This window comes from Pteropus vampyrus, unplaced genomic scaffold (genome assembly GCF_000151845.1).
Source record: "Pteropus vampyrus isolate Shadow unplaced genomic scaffold, Pvam_2.0 Scaffold773, whole genome shotgun sequence".
In the NCBI taxonomy this organism is placed as follows: Eukaryota; Metazoa; Chordata; class Mammalia; order Chiroptera; family Pteropodidae; genus Pteropus; species Pteropus vampyrus.
Genome location: NW_011889554.1, coordinates 212,024 through 223,256, shown reverse-complemented (window position 1 = coordinate 223,256; position 11,233 = coordinate 212,024). Strand labels below are relative to the sequence as shown.

Here is an 11,233-nt window from a genome sequence, read left to right as displayed (position 1 = left end):
AAACCTTCCAAAACACAAAAGTCCTGGCCCAGATGGCTTCATAGGCAAATTTTACCAAACATTAAAAGAAGAATTATCACTGATTCTTCTCAAACTATTCCACAAATTTCAAGAAGAAATAAGGCTCCCTAACTCCTTTTATGAGGCCACCATTACCTTGATTCCAAAACCAGACAAAGACATTACAAAAAAAGAACATTGATGCAAAAATCCTCAACAAAATATTAGCGAAACAAATTCAGCAATACATTAAAAATATCATACACCATGATCAAGTTGGATTTATTCCTGGGGTGCAAGGTTGGTACAACATCCACAAATCAATTAATATGATATACCACATTAACAAATTGAAAGATAAAAACCATATGATCATATCAATAGATACAGAAAAAGCATTCAACAAAATCCAGCATCCATTTATGATAAAACTCTCAGCATAGTGGGAATAGAGGGAACATACCTCAACATAATAAAGGCCATATATGACAAACCTACAGGTAACATCATACTCAATGGGGAAAGGCTAAACGCATTTTCCTTAAGATCAGGAACAAGACAAGGATGCCCACTTTCACCACTCCTCTTTAACATTGTACTGGAAGTCTTAGCCACAGCAATAAGACCAGAAAGAGAAATAAAAGGCATCCAAATTGGAAAGGAAGAAGTAAAACTCTCATTATTTGCCAATGACATGGTACTATATATAGAGAACCCTAAAGATTTCACCAAAAAACTGTTGGAACTGATCAAAGAATTCAGCAAAGTAGCAGGTTACAAAATAAATATTTCGAAGTCAGTGGCATTTTTATACACCAATGAAGAACTTTCAGAAAGAGAAATTAAGAAAACAATCCCATTTACAATTGCATCGAAAACTGTAAAATACCTGGGAATCAAATTAACCAAGGAAATAAAAGACCTGTTATCAGAAAATTATAAGTCATTGAAACGAAAAATTGAAGTAGATACAAATAAATGGAATCATATACCTTGCTCATGGGTAGGAAGAATCAACATCATTCAAATGGCCATACTACCCAAAGCAATCTATAGATTCAATGCAATCCCTGTCAAAATATCAATGGCATTTTTCAGAAAGCTGGAACAAGTAATCTTAAAATTCATATGGAACCATAAAAGACCCCATATAGCCACAGCAATCTTGAGAAAGAAGAACAAAGTTGGAGGTATTATGCTACCTGATATCAAACAATACTTCAAGTCTACAGTAATTCAAACAGCGTGGTACTGGTATAAAAACAGATACATTGATCAATGGAACAGAATAGAGAGCCTAGAAATAAATCTATGCTTATATGCTTACTTAATATGTGACAAAGAAGGTAAAAATATACCATGGGGTAAAGACAGGCTCTTCATTAAATGGTGTTGTGAAAATTGGATAGATACATGCAAAAAAAGAAACTAGACCACCTTCTTATACTGTATACAAGAATAGACTCAAAATGGATTAAAGACTTAAATATAAGACCTGAAACCATAAAACTTTTAGTAGAAAACATAGGCAGTAAACTCTTTGATATTGCTAACAGTAATTTCTCTTCGGATATATCTCTCTGGGCAAGGGAAACAAAAGAAAAAATGAACAAATTGGACCACATCAAACTAAAAAGTTTTTGTACAGCAAAAGAAACCATCAACAAAACAAAAAGACAACCAACTGATTGGGAGAAGATAATCACTAGTGATATATCTGATAAGAGGTTAATATCCAAAATATATAAAGAACTCATACAATTCACAACAAAAAAAACCAAACCATCTAATTGAAAAATGAGCAGAAGATCTGAACAGATACTTCTCCAAAGAGGAAATACAGATAGCTAATAGACATATGAAAAGATGCTCGAGGTCAAACAATAATTTGTAAAGATCTATGCACCCCAATATTCATGGCAGCACAATTTACAATAGCCAAGAAAGATAAATACCATATGATTTCACTTATATGTGGAATCTAAGGAACAAAAAGAACAAACTAATCAAAACAGACACAAATATAGTGGACAATTTGGTGACAGACAGAGGGGAGGGGCTTTGGGGGGCTTGGAGAATGGGATGAAGGGTTAAATATATACAAATTCGTAGTTGATAGATGGTCAGGGGGATGGGGAGCATGGCATAGGGAATGCAGTGAGCATTAATATATCAGCTAGGTGGAAAACCAGAGGAGAGAAGGAGCAATTAGGGGGATCGTTTTATAAACTATATAAATGTCTAACCAATGTACTGTATACTTGAAACTAATTAAAAGAAATAAATTTTAAAAAATTATTAACTTACAAAGGACATTTATTGATGCCTAGCTGTAACAACCCAAACCACAGCACAAAAGTCAGTCACATGGAGATGACACATGACATTGGGATTGGGTCGTGTTTTCCATACACTATAGGAGAAGGTTGGGCTCCTAAGGCCCAGGGCTTACATGATGATGCACTTGCTGAGCACATTCTCAATGGCCTTGGGCACCTGCTATTTCTTCTGGGGAAACTGCAGGCTTCTGGTGGTTTAGCTGCATGTGAAACAGCTCCTGTATATTGACATCTTTCTTGGTGGAGGTCTCCATGAAGGCACAATGTGTAGGCAGAGCCATGCTTCATGGTCAGCTCTTGGTGGTGGCTGTCATCACATTTGCTGTCCACCAGCATGATAGCAGGTTGTTGCCTTTGATCTCATGAACCAGCTCACAATCTACTGCTTAAAACCCCTCATGACTTTCCATCACATCTAGGACAAACTCCAAACGCCATAATATGGTCTACAAGATTATACATGATCAGAATCCTGTCTAACTCTCCAACTTCATTTGGAGACTCTTTTTTTGCTTGCTCCTGCCACAGTGGCCTTTCCTCAAATATGCCCAATACTTTCCTATCTCAGGCCCAAATACATGCTATTCCTCCTCCTCCCTCATACCTTAGCTTAAATGCAACTCCCTCAGAAAGCATTTCCATGACCTTCCCAATTGAAAGTATCCCCCCCGCCACTATTCTCTTTGTACCCTCCATAGATCTTGATTAGTCATTCTTTATTTTGTAATCCTGTATTTATTTGTACATTTACTTGTTTAATATGTCTCTTCTGTTAAATTGAAAACACCATGAAGGCATAGATCATGTCTATTAGTCATATCCAAGCATTTAGCACATAGTCAGTTTTCAAAATATATCTTTTGGAAGAACAAATGAATGGGTGAATTATAGGAGACCCTTGAAATACCTAGGTTTAGAGTTAAATTGAGAATTGTGTAACATAACATATTAAGTGGAAAAAAAAAAAGATTGAGACCCTAATAATTCTGGTGACAGTTAAGAGCTGGTTTAGTGGTTATGGATAAATGGAACATGTGTGGGTAGAGATAGAAAGAAGCAAGGGAATGGTTCAATAGAAGAATATGGAGGCGGAGTTCAGGAGTTTCGAGATAATTAGGGTCAGAGTGTGGACATGCCGGTGAGAAGTGTAGAGCTGAGGGAAATCAGGAATTGGGACATAAAGGTGTCAGAGAGGCCAATACAGTGGATACAAATAAACCTGACCTATAGACGATGTTTTAAAAGGGTTAATCCATGAAATGAATGCTAATAGCAGGAATCTGGATGAAGAAGACAAACGGGAGAGCAAACATCATCAGTAAAAGCCATACATACAGTGCACTTACCTTCTGGAGGTAAGATAATGTAAGGATCAAAGGTTGAAAAGACTTAATAAAATTTGACAGGCTGGCAGACACAACAGGATGGAAATTTTTCTTCCATCATAAAACAAGTGTGAGTGAAAGGTGGGGATTTCACAAGGAAAGGCAGTTGGGCAGAAGTGTCAGAAGGGTTTCTGTTAAGATAAGGGAATACAAGTGAACTTGTTCAACAAGGCCAGCTGTGGATATGGGCCATGTAGCAAAGTCTGATGGTGGAGATCAGGGTTGGAGTCACTTAATCTATTTCGAAGGAAAAACGGGGACAATTTTTATTTTTGTTGTTTGTTTGTTTTTAGATAGTAGGAGTAAATAGAGATGAAGGAAACTGAAGGCTTGTCTAGGAGGCTAGGACCAAAATTTGGCACTAGGGCTGGGAAAAATAAGCTAAAGCAATCCTATTGGTTAAGGGAGTTTGAGGTGGATGGCAGGAAGATCTTAAGTTGATAGATCTATTTATGTAGGCATAGTTACTTCCAAACAAACACTCCTCAATTTGATTAGGTATCCAAAATCTGAGCAACAAATGATTTCTAGAGCTGTTTCCTTTTCAATAAATAGAAACACTTTGTTTTTGTCTGAATTCATGTTATGAACTCCATGGGATCAATAGGTCAGAAGCCCACATCCGGCTTTTCTCAGGTTTCAGAGATCAGATGTGAGAAGTGGAGCCTTTTATTCCAGCTCATTCATCAGTATTTTTAAATAAGAGAAAGATCTTGCCATAATTCAGCAGGTTCCTTTTCCTATTATTTAGCTTATTGACATTTGTCATGCACTTAGAATGACTGAACATAGAATGACAAATACACATGCTTAATAATGACCAAATATTAAATCCTCTGTTTTGGAAACTGGAACTTGCCTATTCCAAGTCCAATTTCTCTTGATTCCACATGTCTTTTCCTTGCAAAGTCTCATCCAACCTCATTAAGTAAGTGTTCTCCTTAAGTTTGAGCAAACTGATCTTACAAAAACAGAGAAAGGAACGATTTGAGTGATGGAAATCTTATACAAATAAATCAGTAGTAGTCATTTCATATAAAAAGTGGTAGAAAAATCATCAAATTTCTTTGCTTCAGTAACCACTCTGATGACACAAGTCTACCATTAGACACGAGTCTAATGACACGATGAGCTACTAGGAAAGGAAAAACTTGGTCGTTTCCAGTGTTAATTTGGGGGTGGAGGACAGTTTATTTTAACTTTCTAGAGCCGCCCCCATCTCCTCACTTGTTCTCATCATATGAATGTGGAATATTATGTTAATTAATCATTTATGTATTTTATATTACTGAACCTCTAAAGTACAAAGGCATCTTCTGGTATATGAAAGTGGGAGAATCTCACATAAAGAGTGGAGTCATTCATGACATCAATCACTTGGATAAAATATGTGTTCTTTGGTCAGAAAATAGAAGAAGACCTTGTTGGTACTAGTGGGGAGGGGAAGGGGGAAGCCCTGGTCATTGAGTGGAAATCCCTCTTGATCTTGACTACAATGTAGTCAAGATATCTAGAAGGAGATTTAGGATCTTCAGATGATTTCCTCCATAGGAAGCTGAGCCAAAACTTTGGAAGTCAGAACACAGGTATGGTGGGATTTAGGACGTGCTACCCTGAAAGATGGCACCTTGGGATATTGAATATCTTAAGTTAATGGAGTTTGAGGAAATGGTAGAAGCACGAAGGTGTCTCTGACCCCTGCTCTCACTTTTTTTCCTTGAAAGCAGGAGATAAATCTCCCACGTGGAAGGTATCCTCCCCATACCATCCTTATCACCAGAGACAGGAAGTTAGGCTGTATATTATTTCACTATTTTACTACCCCAAGCCCAAATCCCTCTGCCTTGTCAATTCTTCACAAATTTATCATTTCTTTATTTAAAAGGTATAAAAGCTTTCCGCTCTGGTCACTTCTTTGGGTTTGTAGGCTCTTGTGAAGACTCCCATGTACATATAAAAATTTAATAAAATTTACATGCTTTTCTCCTGTTAGTCTGTCTTTGTTAGTTTAATTTTTAGATCCAGCCAGGGATTCTAAGAGAGTCAGAAAAACTTTTTCCTTCCTTATAGGTAGAAAACTGTAAATTTGGGTCAGCCATTTAGGGTTAAGTAAAACCATATCAGATAGGGCATAAAACAGGACAAGTTCTATCAGCCCTGGGTACACATCAGCTCATATAAAATTAGAAAATTGTATTTTATATGCCAGAGAGTTTTTTTGTGTGTATTAATATATTTTATGTTCTCTTCCTTCCTTCCTTCCATTCATTCTTTTTTATTTGTTTTTTGTTGTTGTTGTTTATTTAAATTGCTATTTAGATTAAAAAAGCTTTTGTGAAAGTTCCAATCTGTTTTAGCCATGTTAAGGGGGAAACAAAAAATGAGTTTGTGTCCATACTTTAGCTAAAATTAAGGGGCACAGAGTTCAACCAAGGGTCAGGATAGGGTGGCAGAAACAACCAAAATATGAGAGCCTGGAGCAGAAGGTGGATCGGCTAGCTGTTGGGGCCATTTGAAGATCTTACAAAATAAAAGCCTAAGCATGTGGCGTTTCCTTTTACCAGTGGACTGGGCTGTACCTTTCCTGGCAAATCCAGCCCTCTAAAGTGAAAGTATCATCACAGTTTCGGGAAAGATTCATTGCTGACCTTGAGCTACTTTCATTCCAGAATACTACATCACTGAACAGCTGGGTGAGATGACCTCTCTCTTTAAAAATGAAACTACATGAAGTGCTTTGTGCAACAATATGTGATGTTTTGTTTTCCGCTAGAGACAATTATTACCGTTAGAGCCAGCCTCATTAAAACTCACTGTCAGAAGTTGCTTAGCCTAAAATTTAAAAAAATGAATTTTATTTTTTTCATCTGGACTAGGGTAAAACCTGAATTTCTCTCATCACCAGTGTATTTATGTTAACTATTATTATTTTTCTGCATCTTCTTAAAAAGACTTTTGCTCACAGGGGAAAAATGATCAAGTTCTATGTTTTTTTGAAGATTTTTTTGAAGTCAGAAATAATATTAGAGAGTTGGCCAATTTGTGGTCGAGAAAGCAATGGAATTGAGGGTGGGATACAGAACAGGGAGTTTCGGAGGCGTGCTTAGGACAAACTTTACTTATATTTGGTCTGCTGTGGTCATAGTTGTTTTTCTGACCACATTTCTTTTCAGTATGTAAATGAGAATGACCTAGAAAGAGTATGACATAGGAAGAGTACCAGTTAACAAAGATTTTAATTCCAACTTTAGTCATAATTAAGGTAATTAGTATTACTGTTTTAATTTGTTTTCAATGACACTGTATTTGGAAAATAAGTTCTGTTCCCTCCTTTCCTCTGAAGGCTGTTGGCAGGTTGAAGCATCAAAGTGGCGAGGCAAACTGAGTGACACGTGAAGGATGTTACTGGCTAGCTCTTCCCAGATGATGCTGCCTAATTTTACTGCTGTCACTCTTGTGAAGATTTATAGCCAAAAACACAAAAACAGTTTACTAGTTGGACTCTAGAGTGTCAAATGTTGAGGGAATCAATTTAGTCTGATGGGACTGATGGGAGAAGAGAAGAATAATTTTTCATTAATTAAGCAAACGTTTAATGAGCGCTTAATATAAGCTTTACTAGGTGTTACTAGGAAATAAAGAAAGAGTTAAAACAAGGCCTCCTCCTCTAACAACCCAAAATCCAGTTGGGGAGACAAAATGTCACAACAGAATAACTAAATGGAAGGTCAGTGGCCTTTTGATTGAATATCAGTGCCATGTATAGGAATTCAGACCAAGAGAGACCATTTTATCTGAAGGGTTTTGTGGAGGAGGTAAAATTTTAGTCATGAAATTTATACTTATTAATTGCCTCTTTTCATTGAGCATGTCTAAGAATTTTGAATATGAAATTTTTAAGACCTATATTAGTTCAATTAAAGATGGAATAGAAGTGACACATGGTGTTCCCACAGGTCAGTAAGATTGGTGGAAGAATCAAAACTCCTATTGACTTATAACTGCCAATCCTTTGACTAAATAACTGACATAATTATTTTACATTTACTGAGTTCTGTTGACGCTAAAACCTCAGGAGAAAAACAGGTTATTTTCTTCTGAGGAAGATTTAGAACAAAGCCAAAACCTTTCTTTGTGACGCTGGGAATATAATTACATACACCTGGAGCTTTTCCACCTCTGCTTCATCCAGCTCTTCCTGGAGAACAGTCAAAGGCATTTTAAGACACACAGCAGTGTCTCTCTTTCCACAGTTGGGAATCAAAATCAGATATTTCTCTCCATTCCTCACAGGAACTGTCCCTGTGTGAAGCTGCCAAAAGCCATGCTCTTCAGATATTGGAAAGAAATATGCAGAAGAGTAACATTTCAATTACATGAGATTTCAAAATGTGTTGGGCATAAGGCATGGGAATTTTAAGAATGTAGAGCAGTAAAAGAATTTGAAGAGACAACGATGACTTGCCTAATAGGGAATGTCTATCAAGTGAATTCTCTCTTACCCCTAAAACAAAGATTGCAGGCCATGATCTCAGTGGTATCTTAGTTCTTATCTGTACACTTTTATCTTCCCTTTTTTTCTTAGCTCTAATAAAAGAAGAAATAATAACAACAACAACAACAACAACAACAACAACAACAACAATAATAATAAAGAACACCTCCTAACCTCAGGAAATAACTCAGGTTATTCAGATAGATGTAATACCTTATTAAGCACTTTTCTTGAAACAATCGATAATAGGAGTATCTCCCCACCTTATCAGTGACTCATATTTCTTTCCTGTAGTATTACTGGCAGACACCAGAGGCATGAGTGTGCCCAGAATTCACCAGGTTTAGCACAGGCTGAGCCACTGTGAGAAGCCTGATTTAGGGGGTATGGCTGTTTCTAACTAGAATTTGCTCTTCCCAGAGCTTTGCACTTTAAATATTGTGGTAAGGGATTTCTCAGATGCACAGTAAGATGTTTTCAGTTGAGAGAGAAAATGTTAACTAAATCAGTAAAATAGGAGGTTGTGGTACTTGCTCAATAGTTTCTTTGCGGCTCAGAGTCAATAGTGACCAGATTCTCAGCTTTTACTTCCTGGCAGTGAGACTACCGATTTCAAAATACAGCTTCATAAAGCATTTGTGCAGACACAATATGGTGTGTGTCTTCTTTTTAAATTGCTTATTTCTCCTTACTCATCCTCTTTTGGATATTGATATATCTGCTTTAAAGAACCATAAGTAAAAAAACAACCCTCCCCATGAATTAGCCATAAAAGTCACATTTTTTTTTTTTTTTTCCTGGATGGGAAAGATGTCTTTCCCACAGATTTTCCTCTGGTTTACAAATGACAAAGAACTTGCTCAGCATAAATGTCTTTGGGTAGGCTGGTCACATTCAGGGATGTCAGAGACAGGAAAAGATTGCTGTTTCTGCTCTGAAATATTTTGTATTTTGATTCTGCATCAGCTATGCAGCTATTCTTTTAACATGAAAATTATTGTTTTATTGTTCATAGTTTTGTCCCCACTCTGATCTAATAACGCTTCCAGATTTTCCAGCAAAATACATTTGCATAGCACACATTTTGTTGTGGACTTGAGAGAGGTTCCAAAGCCATTTAGTGCTGATAACATAGATAAATGGCTGTCACCTGGTGTTTGTGAAAATTTCATTTCTCTCCTTGATAAAGGCTAGATGAATTTAGGCATTTAGAGATGATATCATCATATTACACCATTCTGTACTTTTAGATCAATTGGTAATTTAACAATGTTCCTTCTCCGTAGAAGATACCCCGTCTCCCCAAAAAATAAGTTCACTGCCAACTTTCCCATCTTTCCGAGCATATTGAGTGAGGGGGGATTCTATAAACCACAGAACAGTTTATAGGTCCTGATATATCCAAAGACTTTTTAGAAGCTGATAGTTAATATTGGCATTATTTCTTTTAGTGGTCTGAAATAGAGGTGATTAACCGAAGGCCATGAAGCTGATGACTCAGGGGATCCTCGAATTTGTGATGTCAGTAGTTGCACTGGACATGGTGCTCTAATCCTCCTAGATACTCACAGATATGGTACATTTGAGTCTATGGCAGAAGTTAGAATCCGTATATTAGCTTCAGGTTAACAGAACAAAAAAACTGTCCCTCAGGCTGCTGCTGAGCAACTTTGGCTCATCCCAAGGGCAGAAGCAGCCGGCTGGCTTAGGCACGCCATTTGGCACACACACCATGGGGACACTGCAGAGCAGCATAGCCTATAATTCCCAAAGTTAGAGTCCAAGAGGGAAATGGGAAATAAATAGACTTCACTGAAGTGTATTCTAACCAGTCACAGCTCCCTTTGGAAGAAACCAGCTCAAAATATCCCTGGGAGTTACTGAAGTTAAAAGAGCCCAGCAATTTCCCCACAAGTAAAACAGAGAGGAAAGGTAAAATTTGGGTGAAATGCTTGTAACATGGCCAAGGTCATGGCGCAAACTGTCAGTTATCTGGAGGAAAGTTTTATAAGTGTGGTCTGTGTGTAAATGGGGGATTTAAGGTTTAGTTTTAAAAGAAAAATTATTCCCAGTGGTGACCATCTCATGAGTCAGAAATGAGAGTTGCCAAGCAACAAGAGAAACAAAGGTAAGTTCCAAGAAGTTCATTAAGAGTCACAGCTGCAAGGCTTTGCTCGAATGTCCTCCACCCTCATGGAGGAGACATATTCAGTCAGACTTAATCCCTCTACTCTGTCTCTGCACCACCCCATGGGCTCCTACAGCACTTTGTTTACACTGTTAGTTTTAGCATGGAATATATTTTGCCTTGTACCATAGCATTTAGTATGTTTATGTTTCCCAATTAGATCACTGGCCCCTTTAAGGCAGGACCCATGTCTTATTTGTTTTTTTACTAATTTTTTTGGCAGAAACAGTATTTTCATATACATAATAGTTTTACAATAAATTGAATGTTAACTGCATATAAATTAGCCCTGCCTGTTGTTCCTTTAAGGCCTATCTCAAATGTTCCCACTTTCAAGAAGTCTTTTCTTATTTCTGATGTTTTCATTTCTCTCTGAATCCCTACAGTCTTCCTTGTACTTCTTCTAGAACACCTATTTTGCCTTGTTTTATAGTCATTCGAGTTTGGCCTTTACTGTGTACTCCTTCAGAAGAGCAACCATTTCTGTCTTGGCTCTAACTTGGGCACAAATTTATTCATTTATTCATTTTTTCATTCGTTCCATGAATGGAACAGCGTTAACTATATGGATTCTGTTCTAGGACTGGCATTATAAAGCAAATAAAATAGATATGGCTTTTATTCTTAAAATCTCAAGAGGACTTCTGACAAGTAACTAGGAAATTAAAACTCAATGTTTTGATGCAATATAGAGACCATATGATCATGCATGACCTGGTTCAGGGGATCACAGAAGACTTCTATGAGGAAGTGAGACTCATGCTAAGACTTAAAGAATGAATGCATTTATCATCTCAGCTGATGCACTTTGAGAATGAAACTGTAA

General features: G+C 37.1%; 1 long non-coding RNA gene across 1 annotated transcript; it reads left to right on the top strand.

Moving 5' to 3' along the window:
• Positions 1-5,672: 5,672 nt before the first annotated feature.
• LOC111734095 lies at positions 5,673-7,380 on the top strand. The gene is made up of 2 exons (XR_002778306.1): positions 5,673-6,417; positions 7,068-7,380. It is a non-coding gene; the product is annotated as an uncharacterized LOC111734095 (long non-coding RNA).
• Positions 7,381-11,233: the final 3,853 nt, after the last annotated feature.